We start from the raw sequence: 25,723 nt of genomic DNA on the forward strand, positions 1-25,723 counted from the left end.
ACCGCACTCCAGCTTGGGAGACAGAGCAAGACCCATGTGGCTCTTTTCTTTTTCTACCAAAAAAAAAAAAAAATAGCCAGTCATGGTGGTGCACGCCTGTGGTCCCAGCTACTCAGGAGGCTGAGGCTGGAGGCTTGTTTGACCCCAGGCAGTCAAGGCCGCAGTGAACTACCATCACACCACCGCACTCCAGCTTGGGAGACAGAGCAAGACCCCCATATCAAACAATTAATCAATAGAATTTCTGGTAGGTGTTTGGGACTTCTCTTTCATTCTCCCTCCACAGACTGTTCAACTCTGTCTTCTTTAGACCTTTAATCCCACTGCATCTTCTTACCACCCATTTCTCCCCTGTGTGGTTTGTAATTTTTGCTCCACCATGAACCCCTCAGAGACAAAAACCAACATCCCTGTCTGAATCTTGTGGGTAACACAGCATCTACTCACTGGAAGTGCCCAAGAAGCATTTGTTAAATGAACAAATTCACAAATGAAAGGAAAAAAAGAGTCTACTTTCTATACCTCTAATTTATATATCCCTAATTGGCAAAACTCCCAGAAACACCTAGAAATTATTTACGGAATAAAGTAAGTTATGACGCTAGCCAGAGGTCTGTGAGACGGTGATTTGGAAAAATTCAGAGCCCCCCAGTCTACATCCTTCTAGGGCCAATTGTAAAAATCCTTTTCTCAGGAACAAATAACTACGAAAGCTTTAAAATACAGGCAGTTCCTTACATAGGAACATGTTGTATTCTGAAAGTCTATTTATGAAATTATTGTTTGAAATTCAGAATACACTTTCTCATAGAACTGTGCTCAGAAGAGTAACTGACAACATAGCTCCAACTCAAGAGATTTGCAAAGGAAAATAATAGGAAGCACTAAAGCTATACTGTGGAATCACCCTTTTCTTTTACACATCATAAAATAGACATATGGAATGGGTCAAACTACACTGTAACTTTTGGACAAGGAGTAATGGAAGCAATAAAATGAAATTTTAAATGGTTTCTTTTTTATTTATTATGAATGCTTTTACTTGAGAAAAAAGCACGTTGTATTTGCAGTAGCTGCTGAGGTTGAAAGGGATACCTGAGGAGATGCTTAAACCAGGCTGTCCTGCTCAGACTTCAGGGCCTGGATGAATCACCTGCAGGGCTTGTTCAAAATGTAGATTTCTAGTGTCTCCCTCTAGGGAGGCATATTCAGTGGGTCTGGGTAGAGCCCAGGAATATGCATTTTAACAAGCACTTGGGAAAGTCTGACCCAACCGATGTGAGGACCGCGTCTAAAGAACGACTAGCCCAGAAGAGATGCCACATCACTTCTACCTGGGCTGAAGTCTCATCTCCTGAGACTGCCTCTGTCTGTTTGGTACAGAACGATGCCTCCTCTCTCATTCTCCCAATTCCTTCTCCAGTGGGAGAAGAGGGCAAGTAATGACCTGTCATTTCACAGGCTATGTATAGAGTCAGGCATTCAGGGTAAACAGCATGGGTGAGAGGTAAAAGAGATCCTATCACTCATTCAACAAACATTGAGGGCTGAGATGCAGCCAGCATGTGGGTGGTTGAAATAACCAAAAATTTTTGTAGGGTGGAAAAATAGTCTCTGCCCTGAGTACTGCTCTCGCAGGTAGTAACCTCCTGCCAGTAGCAGCTACCCCAGTGAAACTCCCCATGGGTTGGGATTAATAACATCTTCATAGGATGTGTGTGTATAAAGTGCTAAATACATTATAAATGCTTGATAAATGTTTATTTATTTCTATTATTGTGTTGCCCTGCAACTATATTAAAATACACTTGGAGAATCAAGACAAAGACATAAAAATATATAGCCAAGCAACAATAAGCCAGTTTTATAGAGTACAGTTCAATTTGTTGACAAGTGCTGTAGAATGAAAATTAAGGCAAGTTCAGTGTGAGAGAAGCTCTCTTAGAGGAAGTGCACAGCACACTGTGGCTTCTGGTTTCTAACATTGCCTCTACCACCAACAGGCTGGGAGATTCCCAGCCATCCGCCTCTGTGTAAAGTGAGGATGGTGGTTCTCTCCTCACAGGGCTCTTGGGAGGGTTAACGTCCAAGTCTGCATAGTGCCTGGCTCATGATAGGTGCTCAGTGAGAGGAAGCTCTTTAGCAAGATTTGAAAATGGGAATAAGCCTTCCTGTAATTGCAGAATTTCAGAGCCAACAGGGACATGTAGCTATCTTCTTTATATTTAATTTCATATGATTGATCACCTACTATGTGCAATACTCTGTGGGTGATAGAAAAACAATTAAGATGTAGTCTAAGGAGGATAAATTGCTGTTCCATGGATAGGGCGGGACAACGGGTATGAAGCATATACAAGTAATTGTAATACAAGGCAGTCTGTTGTAAGTACTGGAATAAATTATAAACAAGTTTCAGTGGAAGTACAGGAGACAGAATAATTAACTTCAACTGGGTGGATTTAAAAGGCACTATAGAAGAAGCAAGAGAGAGAAAAAAGGCAGTTCTCCCAGCTGTGGGAGTAGCTTGAGCAGGACAGGGAGGGGGCAGGTGCAAGGTGTGTTTGGAAGACGAAGCTGGGCAGCCTGCACACCGTGTCCTTGAAAAGCTTACTGGACATGCAAGTGGCTGAGTGAGCTGGGACCACTTCATGGAGGGCCCTGAATGCCATTTTAGGGACTCTCTATTTCTCTCTATTTAAGGCAGTGTTAACAATAATTCCATTCATCCAGAACCTACCATGTGACCAATCCTATTGTAAACTGTTTATAAATATTTCTTCTATCTTCCATAAAAGCCTATGCCTAAGTATTATTATGTCCATTTTGTGGATGAGGGATCTGAGGCTTTGAAGGCTTTTGAACAAAGAGAGGACTTTGGGGTCTAAACTCTCAGAAGTTACTCCGGCAGCAGCAAATGGGAAGAATGGATGAGAGGTGTTGGCACTTGGGGCTCCTTCAATTGCTAACATGTGGTGACATTTTGTCCCCCCAAATTGGTTAACGGGAGATAAAGAAGTGACCAGGATTTCTAAAAACAGACTGATCCTTTCAAAAGTTTTGTGGGCTGGGCAGGCTTTGAAGCAAATGGTCATTTAGGGAGTTAGAACCTTTTCCTCTCTATGACTCTTCCCGGGGTTCCCCATGAAAAGCTTCCCCTCCAGGGACCACAGTGAAGAATTCCACAGAATTTCTGCTATGACCAGACATAGCAGGAAACAGACCTGGAGTAATGTAGTGAACCCAAATTAGCCTTTTTACAAGCTCATTAAAGCACAAAGTTTAACATCCTTTGCCCAAAATATAACAGAAAGAAGAAAGCCTCCTTTTTTCTCCCTACTCACTCACACCTCCTTCCCCTCTTTCCACCATCTGTCTCCTGATAGGCAATCATCAAAGCAGGATCTTGGATGGGTAGGTGTCTCCTTCATTGTCAAGTAAGCACAATCAAAGTTCCTGGGAAATCCACTGTGGGCAACTCCAGTGACACTGTAGAATTCCAGACAGGGGGCAGATGTGCACTCTGGTAGTCCTGAAGTCCGCCCGCTCCTTTCATGTTAAAATATTACTATATTTAGGAGTGTGTAGACAGAGTTGCTGACCTGAATTGCTGTTTCTTAGGAAGCAGACACATTAGCAAATAGTGTAATAATTAAGCTTTAAAAAAATAGACTACCTTAAGGAAACAGACTATCTTCAATAACTATATTTTACATTTTTGCATAGCACTTCTAAAACACTTTCAAATAAGCTTCTTCATTTAATCATTGCCCTGCGATGTGTGTATTACTATCCCCACTTTGCAGAAGAGGAAATTGGGGCTTAGAGACTCAGATCCAGCTCTTTGGACTCCATCTAATTCTAAATGATCTATTTATTATTCTGAACTCCATGGCTTCTCCTTTGTGTTTTCTTCAAGCTTATCAGTTGATATTGTGAGAATTTTCCCAGCTTGCCTTATGGAGGGGCCCCACCCAGGCAAGGGGGCAGTACTTAAAAGTTGCTCAGTTGCTAGTACAGTGCCAGAAAGGGTTGTAGGGACCATTTCCAGCCTTCTTATTTTACTAAGAAGAAAACTGAACTGAGGGAATCACCTGCCTACATTCCCAGGGCTGGATCCCAAATTCCGTTCCTGGCAGAACTGTGACCAGGAGCTCCTGGTTCTCCTGTTTCCAACCCACAGTCTCATTCCACCACAGCCTCCACAGTCAAAGCCAAGAGGAAAGTTAAGGTTAGGACTTGGCTAATATCTGCTCCCATCCTGTCATTGCTTGATAACACTGAAAGATCCTATTAATTATGAGATCATAAAATATTAGGTGGAAGACAACTTGGAGATAATCTGGTATAATCCTTTGTGTTCTGTACATGAGAAAAGTGAGGCCTAAAAAGGCAAGCAGAACCCCCACCCCCAGCCCACCTTGTGGTTGGTGACCCTGAACTCAGCTATGCTCCAACTGTCAAGTGCTGTTCACTCAGCTTGTCAGAGACAGTGGGACTAAAAATTTCCAGACACAGGTACCTGACTCAGCCCTCGGTTTGCCTTGGCAATGGAGATCAGGCATCAGTTGCTGGCTTGGATGATGTGTTCCCGGAGCAACATGGTGAGTGTGAGCTGCCAACATTGAAGTCTCAGGGAATGTAAAGTGTTGAACCAGTTAAACATCCAAAAATGCCCCGTCTCTCAGAAACAAGGGTGACTCATCACAGCGCTTGGGCTACAACTGGGAATGGAATTAGGGTGGCTGTGGGGGCTAAAAATCCATGCTCAGAAGCCCCTAGCTTCTTTTCCTCTGGTTCTATGTTCAATGGTCTTTTCTCTGGCTGAGAACCAACATATACATGCTTCACTGCCAAACCCAGCCCTCCTCCTCCATGAAGCCTGCCTTGACTCTTTCAGCCCAGAGGAGGTCTCCTTTCTCAAGCCCTGAGAATCTGCCCTGTACAATTTGGCACTTGATTCCATACTGTCATTCATTGTTTCTTAACCAGTGGAGTGTTTTTTTTATAACTGACATGGATTGCAAAATCTTTGAGGGGAGGCACTAAGCTTCCTCCTCTGTATCCTATAGTATGTCTCAGGGTGTCACCACAGAGCAGAGACATGCTCAGACTCGCAGATAGTCCTGACCTCAAGACTCTTTCTGTTTTACCTTATGTTTGCACATACAGCAAAGGCCCAATAATTCCTCACTTGTTTCACTGTAGCTTCAACCTTTTCAAATAAAGAGCTCAGTTGCAGGGCCTCTGTCAGCCCATGCAAATTAGAGAAAAGGCATCTCTCTCTCCAGGCAGAGATGACCCTGCCAGACACAACCCCGACAGGTTGTGTGACTGGGCAAGTGGGGCATGAGTTGGATTTCGGCCCCTTAGCTGGGTGCCCTGTGCAGCGAGCCACATAAGCCCCCTGGGCTCTGGCTCCTCGTGAGAGCAGCACCAAGGACTCCCTCCCCACAGTGCTCCATTCTGATGAGGAAGGCCTACCTTGGGAAAGTTGACATCAGATACTTCCCAGCTTGCTTCCCAGATCATTTCCCGTCAAAAACGAACAACAAAAAATCCACACCTGCCATAGCTTCTCACTATGGAACCCGAGGTCTATGCTCCCAGAAGAGCATTTGGAGACTCCCACAATACTGTCCCAGCCTTCCTTTCTTCTGCTGGGAAAACCTAGAACTCACCATGAATTGTCCTACTTCTCTGCTTTTGCTTTCTCCCAGCCTAGATTGCCCTTGTCCTATTGATCTTTGCATGAGATCTCTATTCCCCTTTAAAATTCGATCCCAAACCCTACCTCCTCCATGATGCCTCTGTTAGCACTAACTGTGCTTGGTGCTTCTTCCCACCCCATCCCTCTTTGCCTTCCACATTGCTTCAGCCTCTATTACCACCTTTTCCTCCATGTTATTAGCATGTAACTCAGCCCACACAGCCTTCTCTGAACTCATCCTGCAGCAACCCAGATGCATCATTTGTCTCCATCTTGATACCAAAGGATCCATTTGCAAACAAATTGGTGAACAATATTGACTTTACAAATGATTTCTTTCATAAGACCAGGGGCTTTCATAGCCCACCCCACAGCAAACTACTTACCAATCTTTGCAAGCATCTCCCCTGTCCAAATCCCTGGACAACTTGGCAACCCTGTTGCCTGTTCTCAGGAAAGTTGTTTGGCAACCCTGTCCTCAGAGCTCCTCCTCTCTCATTACCCTTCCCCAATGTGCTCTCAACCAAGCTGAGGCTCCATGCTCAGTCTCTGCATGTCTTCCCCATTTGTTCCATTCAACTTATTTCCTTCCTGTCCTAATAAACAGAACAACTCAATATTGTCCTAACTCCTACTTGCAAACATGTACCCCAAGTCCATTACGTTGCTCAGCCAAACACAGAGTCTCCTTCAGTTTAGCCTTCTTTAGAAGGAGTTAAGAATAGACAGCCAGAATGTTTTTCTTGTGGCATGTATGTTCATTTTCCTCCATTGAGTATGCAGTCAAAAAAAGCAAGGATTGTGTCTTCCACACCCACGCAACCTAGCACAGTGAAAATACATATAAGAAACCTGTGTTCAGGGCTCCCCTCTTCCAGGGACAAGGACAGTTCTAAGCCCTTTCTGTCTCTCAGTTCTTCTTTCCTCCCAAGTAAGGCCCAGAACTGGAGTTATGGGGAAGCACCTGAAGACAGAGTAGGAGTTTAATAAATAGCTGTAAAATGAATGAGTCAGTGACTGAAAAGGAAACAAGAAAGGATAAAGGAAGAACTTTGAAGGCACCCTCACCAAGATTATTTCAGTCTAGCTGAAGGGAACTTTGAGAACCGACCCAGGGTGATAGAATGGATAAGACCTGGAGGATAAGAGTAGCAGCAAACACCGGGTTCTTGTATCAACTCTGCCTTCATCACTGTGTGGAAACTTGAGGAGATCTCTCAGCTCTGTTTCTCATCTGTCTCACCAGCCTGCCTGCAGATAGCCCAGTATGAACACCACCCAACAGGGTCATCAGGGCTGTTTGACATTCATGTTTGAGGCTTCTTCCCCAAATGTGCAGACACCCAGAGCCCCTCGGCGCCTCCACACTCTGCAGAAAGCTTTTCTTGGCTACAGTGCTGGCCCAGGGACCTTCACTGCCCACTGGCAGAAAAGAATTCTCGGCTGTGGAAATGAGTAAACTCCACATATTTTAAAGATGACAGTCTAAACTTCTAATGACTCTAAATGTGGTGTGAAATGGACAGAAGTCATCCTGCTGTGTGACATGCCTGAAATAGTGTCACCATCACCATCACCCCCCACGTGGACATGCACGTCATGGAAAGAGAAGCAACAAGTCACAGTGCCTCGGCCAGTGTAGCTCCCCTATTCCCCCCCGTTACCCCCAGCCTCTTTGCTGTGCTTTTCTACATTTTTAAAAAAGAAGGGATCTGTTTGCTCTGCAGGAATACTGTCCAAGGTCACCTAAAAGCAAAGGAGAATGGGAATTAAACACCCCTGGAGACCCGACCCATCCATCAGAGTCCAGCTCAGGCAGGCTGTGCCAGTCTCCACCGGGCTACAAGGAGAAAACCTTTTCAAGTTGAACGGCCACCAATCCACTGCCACCGAAGTCAAGGCTGTCAGAAATGTCCCTCTGGACAGAGCCAGTGATTTGGAGCCTAGAGATACTGAGTTCCTGGGAAACAAAGAGAGCTTGTTGATTTTATATTTTTATTTTTTCTTCGATTTGGTCTGGATATTGCAGGAACCTTGACCGGAGTTGAGAAAAGGAAATGCCCACTCGGTATTTATTAAACAGTCATCCTTCGCTTCTGGGGTCAGGGACCCTCTGGTACCCACCACTGTTGCATACTCTCCACACCCCTAAGCCTGTAACTCCTCCTCCCAAACCAAAGCCCTGACAGTAAAAAGCGTCCTAATGATGCCCGCGCCCAAGTTGCGCCAAAGGGGGTCAGGTTCCCATTGAGCGGTTCCACGTTCGTGTGTGCGCACGCGTGTGCATGTGTGGGCGCGCGTGTCTGTGTGCGCCGTGTGTGTACGCGCGCGCGCCGGTGTGTGTGGCGGGGGCGGGCTCTGCGCCCGGGGGCAGGGCTCCGCAGTAAGAGTGGCAGCTTGACTTGCCAGGCTGCGAGGGGCAGGGCACAGAGCCGCAGTGCCGTAGTAGCGGGCCACGGAGATAGACGGCTTTGGAGCTGCGGAACCCCGAGCACAGGGTGAAGACCCCGGCGCTGCCAACCACAGCCTGGCCTCCTGGTCTCCGCGGCACCCACTCGGGCTGCATCCCCCTCCCCTGAGAGGGCTGCGCTGGCGGGAAGACGCCCAGACGCCAGCTTCGGTCCCCCTTCTGTCTCTCGGTTCCTCTTTCCTCCCAAGTAAGGGAATAAACCGCGAGGAAGGAGCGCCCCGGGCCACCGCGCAACCAAGTGTTGCCTGGTGAGGTAAGACGGCAGCCGGCGCGGTGGAGGGGGTCCCCGGCTCAGGGAGCGCCCGGTGCAGCAACTTGGAACAGGAGGGCAAAGCGGGAGCGGGTCCCGCGGCCAGGGAAGGGGATGCAGCCAAAGCCACGGCGCCCATGCCGACAGTTCCACCTGCCGCAAAGCCCTGCAGGAAGGGATGCCCCGCTCGAGGGGTGCAGGCTTGGGGAAGGCACAGTGTGGGGCTCGGCTGTCCCTGCGACTGAGAGGCCCCTCAAGCCTCAAAGCTGTGCGGGTGGGAGGCGGCCTTTCTCCAGGCAGGTTGCGAAAGCAACTGGTCGGATTTCCTTCTTCTGGTCTTACCTTGGCTCCTTGATATCCAGTTGGCGCTCCAGGCAGTCCGAGAAGCAGGGGCTGCTTTTCCTAATGTCTGGTCGCCAAAGCCTCCGACCGTCCCGCGGGGTTCTAGGACTTTGGGGGCACTCCACAAAGTCCCCGGACAGGGCGACTTAAAGCGAAGCTGAAGAGAACACGGACACCTCAGAGAATAAAGGAGGGAAGGGTCAGGAAGAGAATCTAAGGTTGATCTGTGTAGTCTCAGAGTCACAAGATGTTTCTGTGTGTGTTTGTGTGCTGAAGGGTGCGTACCCAGAGTCACCTGTGGTGCCTTCGCAGACTCCACCGGTCCTCCTCCCCTTGCCTAGCCTGAGATTTTCTTCTTTTGAACTAGTGGAATAGAATTAGGGGAGGGGACTGTGGAGTTCTAAAAAGCCCTACAGGTGATTTGACGTGCTGCCCCCATCCCCATCATCACTGCAGTGGAAAGCGTGGGACCAGAGCTAGAACCACCTCCCAGATTAGAGGGATCCAGCTGCGGAACTGAGGGCGGGGGTCGAGATCCCTCCCCTAGTCGCCCCCCGCGGCGGGAGGGTCTGCTGCAGCGCCCGGCGATTTGTGGCTGCGCCGCAGTGGTGCCCCGGAGCGCTGTGAACCCGTGGGCGCGCTCTCCCGCGCTGCGCCGCAGCTACCTCCTCGGACTTCATTAGCATACGATGACCTCTCAGTAGGAAGGAGGGCCTGGGAGGGCTGTTTGTCATTCCCTTATTTCGGAGGCTTGGGGGACAACACTTTGGATCTGGAGGTGAACACCAGGGGAGTCATGATGAGAGACAGCGGTCAGGACACAGGACTGGAAACGGACCCCTGGTCTTGATGGGGGAATCAACTTTGTTATTTTGGTGCTTGGGATTCTCTGTCTGTAAAATACAGCTGGCAGAGCCACTTGCTGGCACACAGGGCACCCTGGTTGTCAGTGAAAGAAATTAGATCATAGAGGGCAAATGTCGAGGTTTGGTCATGAACCCAGGCACAGACACACACCCCTTTATGTTTTATGTCCCTCTCATTCCAGGCATGTGTCTGACATAGGAAAGTACTTCACTGTTTGTCATATTAAAAGGCTACATTTGCTGGAGATTCCAGTCCGAATATAAATTATACTCCTTAAATAAAGCGGCTGCAACTAAGCTAACTTCCCTGTGGTACTCCTGATCTATGTCTTTTTTGCCAATCACCCCACTTAACGTTTACAGCCAGCACTATAGACATTACTACAGGTATTTCTCTGGGAGGGGCTTTAGAGTGGGAAGCTAGTAGATGAGTCTTTCCTAGCTTAGAATTTTGTGTAGTGGTTAGTTCAGATCAACCAAGACATGGGGAGAAAACAATAAACATCAGCGTGTCTTGAAATCTAGACTCTCAGAGATGGGAGTAACTACTAAGATCATCTGTTCCACCTCCCCCAACCTCTCCAAGTCCCCAGGCAACACCATCAACAGATGGCAAGGATCCCTCCAACCTGGACACTCCCAGAGGCCCAGGCTGTGCATGTGTGAGCGTCTACGAGGAAAGAAACCAGAAGCCAGCAACTGTTCCTTCTCCTCCTGGTGGGAGTTGGTAGATGCTGGCCCCACCTCCTCCCCTGGAAGAGAAAGGGGAAAAGGGTGGGGAAGTACCCTTTCTTTGTGGTAAAACTCTAAAACTTTTAAAATGTCTATCTTACTGTATTACATCATTATAATGTACTCTTTTGGTATAAAAGTATTTCATGCTCATTGCCAAAATATTGGGAAGTTGAAAAGTATGCAAAGAACAAATCAATCACCCTTGATCCTACCACTCCCATCCCACACTGTTAATATACTGGCATATTTTCTTTCTATCTATTTTTATGCCTTGAAATCATACAATCCATACAGAGCCAGCATTTACTGGGCGCCTAAGAAGTATACTTTACATGCTCTTAACTTTTGTATGCATTATGTCCTTTTATCCTCAGGAGGCCCTCTGAGGTGAGTACTATTATTATCAATCCCATTTTTCTAGGGTTGCATTTTTCTAGGGTTCTAAGAGTTCAGGTGACTTGTCCGAGTTACATGGCTAGTACGTGGCAGAATCGAGATTCAAATCCAGGTTGTCTGACTCAAAAGTATGGTTGCTCAGCCTCTGTAGCTATTGCTTCTCTGCTTTTCTTCTGAGTTAGTGTTGTAGCAAACGACCTTTCATGAACATTGTTTTCCTGGCTGCATATTATTACACTGTCAGTTATTTAAGTTGCTTCCTGTCTTTAGCAACTACAAATAACTCTGGTCAAAGTCTTTACTGCACACATTTCCCATCACTTCCTTTGGATAGATTCCTAGAAATAGATCACCAGGCTAAAGGGCATGAATGTTTTAAGGCTCACAGTATCTATGAGAAGCCACTTTTCAAAAAGGGTACACTAATTTACGATTCCATTCACCAGAAGCAACTCAGCCATAGTTAAAGCAGATGACCTTTAGGAATTCAAATAGGCCAAGGCCTCATATGACCAAAGCCACGTCACATGAGCATTCTTCAGTCTCATGGAAGAAGGAATCACACATAGCACCCTGCTTTACACACTCAGGAGGGATTCTGGAAACCATACAACATAAAGCTACACCTGTTTTTATGTGAGCAAGTATCAACTGCAGAATTCTCTAGCTAAATGTCACATACTAACTTGGAACAAATCAAACCATCATGTAAAATATATAAAGGTGCATAATGTCCCACGTCTCCATACAAGTAATTGTAACAACACTCACTCCTATGAACGCGCATCATGATCACAGCCAGATTCAGCAAGCTTAACCCATCAGCAACAACTTCTTCACAAACTGGCCATATTCAAAGAGTTGTTTATTTGTACCAAGTATCAGAATTCCACAGCCAAATCATAGTGAGAGCTGATGTCACTTTATAAGTAACAGAGTTCATCTGACTAAAAACAAATCACGGCTAGTAACTATTAATAGTAATAAAACAATTTAAAAATAAGGTTATACCCATCATTTAAAAAAAAGTCCCCAGGTAGAAACAAAATGTGGCTGGAAGAAGAGAGATTGAATTAGGCAATACAACACACACACACACACACACACGGGTTAGAAGAAAACAAATTGGCCCTAACTACAAGTTGTTCCTAGAGCCTCGTTGATCTCCAAGCCACCTCTGCCACCAGCAGTGGGTTTAGTAGCCCTGGAATATAATCTGTTGTTGCTCCCACTCTGAGATCAACTTACACAAGATTCAGCTCAGGTCCTGAAACATCCTTCAGGGAAGCCCACCCTACAGACTTCCTGAATCCGTAGCACCTGTGCATAAGCTTACCTCGCTATGGTGAAGTCGCTTATTTGCATATCTCCCACTGAACCATGAACCCCCAGAAGGCAGAAACCATGTCTAATTCTTTTCCGTATCCCCAGCACCTGAGATAGTGCCAATCCATAGTCAACAATTAAATGTGATGAATGAACAAATAACAGGATTTTCCAGGTCCTGTACTGGATGCTTTATGTGCATTTTTCTTTCAGTGTACCTTATCTGCTTAGGCTAGTCAGTTCCAAAAACATACCTGAAAGGTGTCTAGAGCTGTGTTGTCTGTTTTCACATGTGACTATTTCCGTGTTTAACTTTAGTTCATTAAAATTAAATGAAATGTAAAATTCAGTTCCTCAGTTATACCAGTCACATTGCTAGTGCTTACATGCTGCATGTGACTTCTGGCTACCATATTGGAGAATGCACATTTAGAAGATTTCCATCATTGCAAAAAGTTTAACTGGACTGTGCTAGAGTGTAAGCTTGGTGCAAGCAAAGTGTGTGTCTCTGTCTGCCTTGTTTTCCACTGTGTCCTCAGCACTAGCACAGTGCCTAGCCCAGAAGAGACGAGGGAAAGAAAGATAAAGGAGGGATGGTGGTAGTAAATGTTGTGGTAATATTAGCAATAGCACTTATTGGGCCCCGACTCTGCATCCCACATTGTGCTATGCTTTGTACATGCATAGCTTCACCTGATACTCACGTCACTATACACCTGATATTAACCCCATCTCACAGATAAGGAAATTGAGTCTCAGAAAGTTTCAGTAATTTGCCTGTGGTCACAAAGCTGATAGGAGAGACTGAGATTGAAACTCAGGTCCATATGATTTCAAAGCCTTTTCTCTTTATTTATCTTCTCTTTTTTCTTGGGCTTTTTGCATTTCTGCCTCAATAACTGTGTGGTGATGTGGATGAGGATTGCCACCATCGTGGTTTCCTGGGAAATCAGAGAAAGGGGACTTTTGAAAGCTTTTCAAAAGAAACAATGGGTATAATTTATGACTCTGAATGACATATCAAGAGTGCAAAATTTTGCTCAGGGTCTCAAGAGAACCTGTCCCTGGATGGGTGAGGGAGGGAGAAAGGAACCCACCCACAGTGTGGCCTGACCGGGGGACCAAAACCTACAAGAGCAGACCCAGTCAACCACCATAGTCTGTGCTTCTCCTCAGGGAGTCCTGAACCAGCTCTCAAGATCTTGCAGCCCGTTAATGGGGTAACTTGGCTCTCAACTCCCTGGCCAATGCCCTTTTCACTGCTCCACCCTACCTTATGAGCCATTTGCTCCAGTGCCCTCACTATTATTATCATCACTCTTGTCCTAGTTTTCTCTAATTTCTTTATTCTTAAAGAATAAAGTGCAAAATTTCAAGGGAGTCCTAATCAGCATGGAGAAGACTGAAATTACCACCTCCTCATTCTATTTCCTATTTCTATTAAAACTCTTTAAGGTCTAATTATGAATCTATACCATTGACATCTGTTGAGCTTAACATCACCTGAAGTAACCCAATTCTCTTTTAAACCTGCTCTTGAACTGGAACTGTGTTGTCCACCTGCTCACCTTCACCCCATACTTGCCCACACCCCCTCACAGTCACTCTAGATAGAGACTGTGCAGTATTTCTCATTTTATCTTGTTCAGTTCAGTCTGCCTTGCCAACTTGCCCAGATAATACTGGCTGTGATTCTGTCATCCAGTGTATTTACTGGCCCTCTCAGCCAGCTTCCTACCATCTCTGAATCTGATGAGCACGACCTCTTCATCTAACTCATCAATAAATATAATGAACACTATAGGATTCTGAGGCATTCCATGCATGTTTCCTAAACATAGATATTAATTCAATAATTAAACAGCACTTAGAAAATGTATTCAGCTTTCTGTACTATAACTGAGCCCATATTTCTTCCTCTTTTTCAGCATTATTAGAGGAATCTTATCAAAGGTCTTGATAAAGTCCAAATATTCTTCATCACTGGTATTTCCTTGATCTTCTGTCCAATAATCTTGTCAAAGAAGCAATTTTGTTGGTCTGACATAAACTAATTTCAGTGATTCCATGTTGGTTCCTTGAAATCACAGCTTCAATCCTAAAAGCTCATTCCAAATCCCATTCCAGAATGTTTCCTGGAATTAACATCAGTCCCTCAAATTAAGACATTTTTATAGATTTTCCCATTTTAAAGAGTAGAACTTTATTTCTCATGAGGGTGATGGTAGTGGTGGTGATGATGGTGGTAATGGTGATGATGGTGGTGGTAGGTTGGTGATGCTGGTGTTGGTGGTGGTGGTAAAAGTGGTGGCAGTACTAGGGGTGATTACTGTGGTGGTGGTGGTGGTAGTGATGATGGAGGCGATGATGTTGGAATGTGATGGTGGGGGTGACGATGGGGGGTGTGATGGTGGTGGTGGTGGTGGGGTGATGGTGGTGGGAGTAATGGTGGTAAGGTGGTGGTGGTGGGGATAGTGGTGATGATGGTAGTGGCAGTGGAGGTGGTGGTGGTGGTGGTGATAGTGGTGATGGTAGTGGTGGTAGGGGGTGACAGTAATTGTGGTGATGATCATGGTGGTGGTAGTGATGTTGATGGTGGTGGTGGTAGCAATAGTCGTGATGGTAGTGGTGGTGGTGATGATCATGGTGGTGAGAGTAGTGTTGGTGGTGGTGGTGGTGATAGTGGTGATGGTAATGGTGGTGGGGGATGACAATATTGGTGGTGATGATGATTGTGGTCGTGGTAGAGGTGTTGATGGTGGTGGTAGCAATAGTCGTGATGGTAGTGGTGGTGGTGGTGATGATCATGGTGGCGGGAGTAGTGTTGATGGTGGTAATGGTGATGGTAGTGATGGTGGGGGGGTGACAATATTGGTGATGATCATGGTGGTGGTAGTGGTGTTGATGGTGGTGGTAGCAGTAGTTGTGATGGTAGTGGTGGTGGTGGTGATGATCATGGCGATGGTAGTGGTGGTGGTGGTGGCACTGGTGATGGTAGTTGTGTGGGGAGTTGACGGTATTGGTGTTGGTGGTGGTATTGATGGTGGTGGTGATAGTTGTGGGGGTGATGGTGGTGACAATGATAATGGTGGTTGGGGGCGGGGTGATGATGGTAATAGTAGTGGCTTCTTTATGATTCTGAACAAATTAAGGAGCATGGTCTAATTACCTCAATTGCACACTGTCTCAGCACCCTGGGATGTTATTCAATTAGGATAAGAGATATATATTAATTTGGGACAGATCTAAGAATTTCTGGCATCATAGAAAACGAGATCAGACAAACAGCCAAGAGAGCATCTGGTTCTAAGCCTTCATCCTGAGAAATAAGGAAACCTCCATCAAAAGAAGTGCCCTGCCTGGGGCTACCCAGCCAGAACAGGAGCCAGGGTCTTGCCACTCTGACCAGTGCCTTCTCCAGGGCATAACTCCTCTTTTCACTTTCTTTTCTGAAGAAGCTTAAGGCTTTGTTTCCTGGAAAAATATCCATTTCTCCTCTTGGAATTCGCCTCTTAAGTCACTGATGCTTCAGTAAAAGTTAAAGATTCTTTCCTGGAATCATGATGTGTAAGAGAAAAGAAGGAAAGAGCTTAAGAGCTCTCATTCTCCAAGTGAAAAATGGAGGCATCTAGAAAAGTCTGCTGTGGCAAGAAAACGGATGGAAGAGAAAAACTCAATGGCCACACAGCAGCTGACAAAACCCAGACTTGACTGCCCAGTTAATCATCTGGGTCCATCACTCCTTTCTGCGTGGTTTGCATAGGAAGTTTTCTTCTCACCTGGGGCATAATCAGTGTCATCGACACAGAAACCAAGTTTTCACTTTGCTGATGGCTGATCTGGGGTGACGGTTCCAAGTAGCCAAAGGTCAGTGAGGCCACTTTGATCCTTAGATGCTGAAATACTTGAAATGTTTTTGGCCTAAATGTTTCCATTTCCTGCTGCATTTCTCCACCCCTCAGCTCTGGGAACAGTGGCTCATAGTACTTCACCAGCTCCCTCATGCCCCTGCCTTGAGGTTAAAGTAAATAAGCTAGAGAAAGCTCTTTCCAACTCCCATAAGACCAGAGTGTCCCTTCCTTGGGAGTCACACAAAATGGTTACTCTCATCTAGCCCCCCCAAACTCCCCATCCTAAAGTCTCATCAACAAGGATGTTCCTGATCCCCAGAACCTGACATAAAGATATTCACTGGTGGAAGTCAGTCTCCTCACTTTTCTCATGCCAGCATGTCCAGCAGGGCTGGATGATCATGAAGTGATCTTTCTCAACTATTAGGAAGCCAGTAGCCATATGTTCCTATAGGGGAAAAAGTCCCACTGTGCCCCAAAAACCACACTGTTCTTTAATCCCTAAATTATGCAGACCATAGCAATGCTCTCCTGAGGATGCTCCATCATTTAACCAATGTTCAATCAGTAAATATGTGCTGAGCACTCACTTCATGCTAGTCACAGGACTCATTTCTGGGGATAGGACCAACTGGGTTTCCAGGAGCTGAGTGGAACAGAGAGAGAGAGAGAGAGAGAGAGAGAGAGAGAGTGTGTGTGTGTGTGTGTGTATTGTTTTGAGATGGAGTCTCGCTCTGTCGCCCAGGCTGAAGTGCAGTGGTGCAATCTCAGCTCATTGCAACCTCCACCTCCCAGATTCAAGCAATTCTCCTGCCTCAACCTCCCGAGTAACTAGGATTACAGACACATGCCATCACATCTGCTAATTTTTGTATTTTTGATACAGAAGGGGTTTCACCATGTTCAGGCTGGTCTCAAACTCCTGACCTCAGGTGATCCACCCTCCTAATCTCTCAAAGTGCTGCGATTACAGGAACAAGCCACCATGCCCAGCCAGAGTCAATCTTTAGATGAGAGTCAGGGGAGGGTCACACCCCCAGCCCAAGAAGGTATTGGACCTAGGAAATCAGGTAATACTCTCTGGAGTAGATAAGCTTGAACTGAAATTTAAAGGATGCGTGAAGTTAAGTGAAGGAATGAGGGTAAGAAATTCTAGGTAAAGGGAACCATGTATGCAAAGCTAGTTCTTGTTGTCTATGCTTCAGTGTTGCTGGAGCAAAAACTGTGAGTCAGGAAGTTATGGGAGATGAGTCTGGAAATGTGGACAGGAGCTGGGCCATGGAGGGTCTCATTTGTCACATTAAAGTGTGCATTTTTTTTTTCTTGTAGCTAGTGCTGAGCAGAGGGGCACTGAGAACTCATAAGTGGGGAGTGACGTGGCCACATTTTAACATTAGAGCAACCCCTCAGACTGCTGTCTTGGAAGGAGAGAAGATGGAAAGTGAGGCTGCCCCTGAGAGGCTTTTGAGGGAGTTCCAGGCAGATGAGGACTAAACCAATGGCAGTACAGGTGGAGTGGGGGAAAGAACTTGTAACTGAGTGTATGTGAGGGGGCTGAGGGAGGCAGAGAAGCCAAAGGTGGCCACCAGGCTCCTACACATGGGAGGACAGTGGTTTCATTGACCAAGAGAATCTAGGAACAGGAGCAGGTGTGGGGTTAGGTAACGAGTTCAGTTCAGGGCACGTTAACTTTGAGGTTTCAGTGAGAGATCCAGATGGGCATGTAATTGGATAGACGAGCTCCGTGGCTAGAGGCCCAGATAAGGACATCCTCAGTGCAAGTGGTGGGTGAAACTATGAAAACTCATGAGATCAGGGGAGGGTCGATTTTCATGTATCTTGATCAATGTATTGCCAGTACCTGAAAGATCCATGTCAATGAGGCCCATGCCTATCTAATAACAGAAAGAAATGTCTCACAGTGTTGAGAGTCTGGGCTTGGCAACTGAGCTGTCCCAGTAGCCATTTGTTGACTCAGACCAATGTCCACTTCTGCCAGGTGCGTGGTCAAGCAAGGCGGTGGCTTACAGAAACACGTATGCTCATCTTCCATATTAGAGCTCACAAATTTGTAAGCAGGGTCTTTCTCTCTAAGCCAGTGGTTCTCAACTCTGTTTAACATTAACACTGCTGGGGGTGGGGGGTGGGCCTTGAAAAAGCACCAGTTGTAGGTCCCACTCCCAGAGACACTAAGTTAATTTGTCTGGGGTCAAAGCTTGGGCCTCAGTACTTTTTTACATCTCCTAGTGCTATCAACTACGCCAGTGTTCAGAAGAGTTAAGAACCATTGCTAAACAAAAAATTCAGTGATTTCTCAAATTACACAGCTTTTAATTCCTTAGCTCCTCTGGTAAATCTCCTACGTGTGCATTACAGTTTCTCTAAAACCTACTTTAAGGTGTCAGAACCGAAACTGGGTCTGCACATCAGCCATGGTTTTGCTTGCGTGTTATCCCTGTTTTTGTATTCAGTGGGTATTTCTCCCTCATGCCTGCAAGGCTCATGAAAACTTTGTCAAGTCTCCTGCACGTACATCCACTGTCTACCACATTTCCCTGAGTTATATAATTAATGTACCTGTCAAGGAGATGTAAGAATCACCTGCCATGACTTCTTGGTGAACCTTGGTTAGTTCCAAGGGATCATTCCCTTCTCTTTTAACTGCTAACACATCACCACTGAACCCAGCAGTTCTCTAATTTTCATTTGCATTAGAACTTCCTAGAGATTTCTTTTGTAATGAAATGTGGATCCCAAGGCTCTCTCCTCAGAGACTCTGAGCCAGAGGTGTGGGAAGGGGGCCTCGAACCAGTATTTTTAACCAGTACTTAGGGTATTTATGGTGCGGGGATACCACCTTCAAAAAATAAGGCCTTAAAAATGAAAAATGAAGCATATACATTTAACTCTTACCTTCCATGATTTTTATTGAAATAACCAAATTAATATATAAATATTTGGGTATTTTTGTTACAGTACTGACAGCTAGCAAAGGATATCAATATAATCCACATGTCACACGTTTTGAAAACATTCCATAATAAAGAGTGTTCACAACAGTGATTGAGGGAAAGACCAACCAACTGTAAGTCGTCAGAATGGAAGGAAAAGTTGGCCTGGAGATTAAATGAAAAGTACTCCTAGAAGAATCCCACTAACATCTCCAAAGGTAAAGCACCAGAGGCTGCAGAGAATAGAATAAATGTTTGAAAACTGCATATCTAAAAAAGAATTAAAGTCCAGAATATATAGAGAACTCCCAAAACTAAACAACAGCAACAACAACAACAAAAAACCCAATTCAAAAATTGATAAAGAACTTGAAAAAGACATTTCTCCAAAAAAGATATATGAATAGTAAATAAGCACATGAAAAGAAGCTCAGCATCATGAATCATCAGGGACCTGTAAGTCAAAATCACAATGAGATGCCACTTCATGCCCATTAGGATAGCTATTATGTATATTTTTTAGAAGAACAGAAAATAACAAGTGTTGGCAGGATGTAGGGCAATTAGAACTCTTGTACACTGCTGATGGGAACGTGAAGTGGTACAGCCACTATGGAAAACAACACAATGGGTCCTCAAAAAATTGAAAACAGAATCACTGTGTGATCCAGCAATCACACCTCTAGGTACATACCCCCCAAAATTGAAAGCAGGAACATGAAGAGGTACTTGTACATCCATGTTTATGACAGCATTCTTCACAATAGCTAAGAGGTAAACGTGACCTAAATGTTCCCTTACGGATGACTGGATAAACAAAATGTGGTAAATGCATACAATTAAATATTATTCAGCCTTAAATGTGAATGAAATTCTGACACATACTGCAACATGCAACCTTGAAAATATTACACTAAATGAAATAATCCAGTCACAAAAGAAAAAATACTGCACATTCCACTCATATGAAGTACTTATAGTAGTCAAATTCATAGAGATAGAAAGTAGAATGATAGCTGCCAGGGTGTGGCGGTGGGAAAGAATGGATACTTATCATTTAATGCCACAGCTTGTTTTGCAAGATGAAAAAGCTCTGTGGAAGGCTGGGCATGGTGGCTCATACCTGTAGTCCCAGCACTTTGGGAGGCCGATGCAGGTGGGTCACCTGAGGTCAGGAGTTCGAGACCAGCCTGGCCAACATGACGAAACCCCATCTCTACTTAAAAACAACAACAACAACAACAATTAACCAAGCGTAGTGGCACACACCTGTATCCCAGCTACTCGGGAGGCTGAGGCATGAGAATCGCTTGAACCTGGAAGGTGGAGGTTGCAGTGAGCTGTGATTGCACCACTGCACTCCAGCCTGGGCAACACAGTGAAACTCTGTCTCAAAAAAAAAAAAAAGGTTCTGTGGATGGATGATGGCGATGGTTGCACAACAATGTAACTGTTACTTAATGATACTGAGCTGTACACTTAAAGATGGTTAAATGGTAACTTTCATGTTATGCATATTTTGCCATGTAAAAAAACTTTAAAAAGTGGCAAGAGCTACAGGAATGCTAGGTAGGCAGGCAATGGGAAACACATCTCAATCAATGCATCCAGTGGTCCCTCAGATGTGCCTTGTGCTGGGGTCGTGGGACTCACTTTGTGAAGCTCATGAAAATAATATCTAGCAGTTCCAAAGGAGGGAGACATCTAAGAATGCAAAGCTAATGTCACTCTTTAAAATGGATGCTAAAAAAAGAAAGAGAGAACATAAACTTAAAAATCTCCCAGTTATATTTATAGAGATTTAAGAGGATATAGCAGGAACTATCAAAATGGAGCAATCTGAAAGAGAGCAATCTGAGATTGTGAAACTTTGCCTACTTTGAAATGAAAAATATTTTGCAGAATTAAAATCATGCAGTGGAAGCACAAACATTGGAACAATGCAGAAAGCTAAAGACGAGCAAGAATTCTGACAAAAAACATGAAAGTGAAATAATGAGGGAAAAATGGAGGCTACTATTCAATACATTAAACATATAAATACAGAACTTCCAGGAAAAGAAACAATACAAGATGTTATAATAAAAAATACAGGCAGCTGAGGCAGGAGGATCGCTTAAGCCCAGAAAGTCAAGGCTGTAGTAAGCCAAGACCGCCACATGGCACTCCAGCCTGAGTAACAGAGCGAGACCTGCCTCTAATTTTTTTTTTTAAACTTTAATTTACCATGGCACATGTGTATCTACGTAACAAACCTGCATATTCTCCACATGTATCCCGGAACTTAGATTTAAAGAATTTTTTAAGTTAAAAAAAAAATTTTCCTGACATTAGTTCAAAATGCTTCGTGTGTACCAAGAAAAATTAAAAGTATATTCTGGTGAAAATTATTAATTATAAGAAAAAAATCTGTTGGTATGAAAACAGAAAAACAATGCTTTATTTTCAAAGAAAAAATAAGCAAGTGTCAGACATTCTGCAACACTAAATATCAGAAAGAAGTTGAGGTATGACTATGGAATTATCGGGTAGTAAGATAATGAGCCAATCCGTGCCGTAGCTCATGCCTATAAATCAAGCACTTTGGGAGGCCAAGGCAGGCAGTCCCTTGAGCCCAGGAGTTTGAAACCAGCCTGACCAACATGGCAAAACCCCATCTCTACTAGAAATACAAAAATTAGCCAGGAATGGTGATGCTCACCTGTAGTCCCAGCTACCTGGGAGGCTGAGGTGGAAGGATCACCTGAGCCCAAGAGGTGGAGACTGCAGTGAGATGCGATCACAGCACTGCACTCCAGCCTGAACAACAATGGGACCCAATCTCAAAAAAAAAAAAAAAAAGATTATGAGCCAGAATTCTGTATTTAGTAATTTGTACAGGAAAAAAAAAAAGATATTCTCAGACAAAAAAAAAAAAAAGAAAGTACCCAGCAAGTAGGCCACTGAAACCCTTTACTAAAAAAATGTATTTACTCAAACTATTCTGGTCAACAGAGAAATTAACATTAAAGCTTGAAAATGGAAGAGATGTGATATTAAAACTGTGGGGTGAATAATAAAACCACACAAACATAGACTTAGTATTTACATGTTATTAATATAGTCAGGAAACAATGCAACTGTCAAAAATTACTCTCAACAAAGAAGATACATAAGAAACTTAATGATAATAATCTGGGGGTTAAAAACTCAGATTACTCAAGGCAAAAAACCTTGATGTGCTAAATGTCTCATTTTGTACTGTGGGAAACATTGAATACTGTTTCATTGTTGACACAGAAAAATACAGGTTTAAAACATTTTTAAGTAAGAAGAGAGTAGATGAATATAAAACTAGAAATACCATGCTTAACTTCAAAATTAGGAGGAAGATTTGGAACATCATAGCCGAGAATGAAAACTTAAAAAGGGTTGGGCGTGATGTCTCATGCCTGCAATCCCAGTCCTTCAAGAGGCCAAGGCGGGTGGATCACTTGAGTCAGGAGTTTGAGACCAGCCTGGCTGACATGGTGAAGCCCTGTCTCTGCTAAAAATACAAAAATTAGCCCAGCGTGGTGGTGGGTGCCTATAATCCAAGCTGTTCGGGAGGCTGAGGCAGGAGAACACTTGAACCCAGGAGGCGGATGTTGCAGTGAGCCAAGATTGTGCCACTGCACTTCCAGCCTGAGCAACACAGTGAGACTCTGCCTCAAAAAAAGAAAAGAAAAAAAATATTAAAAAGGAAATAGCAAGGAAACATTAATATAAAAAGTATAAAATAAGATGATAGAAGCCAGATCAAACATACCACATTAAGTGTGAATGGTTTAATCATTTCCTTTTTTCTTTTTTTGTTTTTTTTTAGTCAGAGTCTCACTCTGTCACCCAGGCTGGAGTGCAGTGGCTGCAATCTCGGCTCACTGCAACCTCCATCTCCCAGGTGCAAGTGATTCTCCTGCCTCAGCCTCCCAAGTAGCTGGGACTACAGGTGTCTGCCACCACGCCTGGCTAACTTTTTGCATTTTTAGTAGAGACGGGGTTTCACCGTGTTAGCCAGGGTGGTCTCAATCTCCTGACCTCGTGATCTGCCTGCCTCAGCCTCTCAAAGTGCTGGGATTACAGGGGTGAACCACCGTGCTTGGCCAATCATTTCTATTACAAGACAAAAAAATGCATATTGGTCAAAACCCAATTCTAAATATATGCTGTTTTAAACCAAATGGGAGAGAAAAGGGATAAAAAATGAAAGGGCATAGATATATCAGGAAAATGCAAACAAAAAGAAAGGAGGGTGATATTAGTATTAAACTATAACTAAAAGTAGAATTTAATACAAAGACCATTAAATGGTAAAATAAAACTGTCAAAACACAATTGCAGAGGGAAACTCTAACATACATCTATCAATCTTCAACAAACTGAGTGCCAAAAACAAATTAGTGTTTTAGGGCTGTAAGGAACTTGATGGAATGGACATATATAGGGCTTTACATTTAAAAAATGAAAAAATATATTAAAATGTTTACAAAATATTGAGATATTTTGATCCCATCATAAAAAAATTATGATGCATTTCAAAAAATGTAGAACTTGTTCTGGCAGTAACAGGCAAATAAAACTGAAGTATAGTTACACTAGGATCATCTATTCTTCAAATTTGATGTAAGTCTGGGACCTGTGTACATCCACTCACCATTATTGATTTTAGCATTCAGTGAGAACAAGACCTGTTATTTAACAAGCACCAAGTTTATAAAATGCTTCCTTCTTTAAGAATGAATAAAGAGTAAAACATATAGAAATTAAAGGAAATGTAAAATAAGGGAGTAAATAATAGCATTTGAAATGAAAATGAGAAACTCCAGCTGGGCCTAAAAAAATACTTTAGTAGAGTAGAATCTTCATAAGAGGGCACTAAAAGGCATGGTCTTTACAAATCAAAAGAGAATAAGAGGGGGCCGGGCACGGTGGCTCACGCCTGTAATCCCAGCACTTTGGGAGGCCGAGGCAGGCGGATCACAAGGTTAGGAGATCGAGACCATCCTGGCTAACATGGTGAAACCCCGTCTCTACTAAATATACAAAAAATTAGCCGGGCGTGGTGGCAGGCGCCTGTAGTCCCAGCTACTTGGGAGATTGAGGTAGGAGAATGGCAAGAACCCGGGAGGCGGAGCTTGCAGTGAGCCAAGATTGCGGCACTGCACTCCAGCCTGGGCCACAGAGCGAGACTCTGTCTTAAAAAAAAAAAAAGAGAGAGAGAGAGAATAAGAATAAGGCTGAGATGAAAATGAAAAATGGTATTCAAAGATGTGAATGAAATATGGACCTACTGCAAGGAAATAGAAGCACAACAGCAGAATTAAAATTCACTAGCTGGAATGAATGAGTTGTGTATTCTATCAAAAGTCAAAGCAAGCAGGTGAAGGAAGTGATAGTATAAAAGATAGGCAACTAGTACTGAAGCCAATTAAAAAGGACATCTAACTAATAATTTGGACATCAAGTTTTAAAACTGTATGCAAGGCAAGGGGCGGTGGCTCATGCCTGTAATCCCAGCACTTTGGGAGGCCGAGGCGGGTGAATCAGGAGGTCAGGAGTTCAAGACTAGCCTAGCCAAGATGGTGAAATCCCATCTCTATTAAAGATACAAAAATTAGCCGGGTGTGGTGGCAGGTGCCTGTAATCCCAGCTACTCGGGAAGCTGAGGCAGAGAATTGCTTGAACCGGTGAGGCAGAGGTTGTGGTGAGCTGAGATCAGGCCACTGCACTCCAGCCTGGGGGACAGAGCAAGACTCCATTTCAAAAAAAAAGCTGTGTGCAAAAGTAAAATATATTCAAACAGCATATATGCATTGATACAAAAAAATTCTGAGATAAATTTGGGCCTAAAAACCCAGATAATAATTTTTAAAGCCTGAAAAGACGTCTTTGTCTGAAAGGATGAGACAGTGAAAATAAAATATTCCGAATTCCTTGGTTCAATTGTGAGAGAGTCATTTCATTCCTGATGCTTAAATTTAGAAGACAATAGTTATAGAGTTTTCAATAACCCACCTTCTGAATCAAGGGGTCTGAGAAAACAAACACCATGTAGCAAACTAAATATTAATTAAACAAAGGAGACAGCAAGGTAGCATTAAAATGATAATGAAATAGAGCGTGAAAATGAAGACACCAAACACCTCAGTTATAACAATTAACATAAGTAAACTAAATAACTCATTTTTAATAAAAGTTTTCATATTGGATCAAAAGTGAAAATTCAGCTTTATGTTGTTTACCATAGCAGCCCTTAAAACAAAGTGTCATGCAAAAATTAACACACTGAGAAAAGATATAGCAGGGAGATGCCACAAAAACTAAAGCAGAAGTCATGATACTGATATAAGACAATGCAATTCATGACAAATATCATTAAATAATACAATGAGCGTTGTCTTCTATAAGTGAAGAATCAAATTCACAGGGAAGATATAACGGTCATGGAAATACACACGTCAATTAATATTGCGCCCCAGACTGATGGAAACACGATAGCGGTGGAATATTCCCAAATACCACTCTCAGGCTTTCATATATCAAGTAAACGAACAAAACATAATATAAATACAGGAATTGTGTAATATAATGAATACTACTGAAAAAATTATATGCTGTGTAATACCCAAAACACATAATAAAATTTCTTTTCTAGGGCTCGTGGAACATTTATAAAGATTAATGATGCATCAGGTTATAGATAAAACCTCAGTAGGTTCCTCAAAGCAAAAATAGTAAAAGTCATAGTTTCTAACTGTTAGAAATGATTTTATTTACTTACTTATTTTTTGACTTTTATTTTAGGTTC

At 43.7% G+C, this 25,723-nt stretch overlaps 1 protein-coding gene across 4 annotated transcripts in view; it reads left to right on the top strand.

The window, feature by feature from the left end:
- The first annotated feature begins 7,907 nt into the window (after nucleotides 1–7,907).
- The window catches only part of DGKG (diacylglycerol kinase, gamma 90kDa), a 214,129-nt gene continuing 196,313 nt past the window's right edge, over nucleotides 7,908–25,723 (top strand). For all 4 annotated transcript variants that reach the window (XM_011953366.1, XM_011953367.1, XM_011953368.1 and 1 more), the window contains exon 1: nucleotides 7,908–8,433. The gene's annotated coding sequence lies outside the window, so the exon portion shown is untranslated. The remainder of the gene's footprint in view (nucleotides 8,434–25,723) is intronic.

Source organism: Colobus angolensis, unplaced genomic scaffold, assembly GCF_000951035.1.
Source record: "Colobus angolensis palliatus isolate OR3802 unplaced genomic scaffold, Cang.pa_1.0 Scaffold36, whole genome shotgun sequence".
NCBI classification, from domain to species: domain Eukaryota; kingdom Metazoa; phylum Chordata; class Mammalia; order Primates; family Cercopithecidae; genus Colobus; species Colobus angolensis.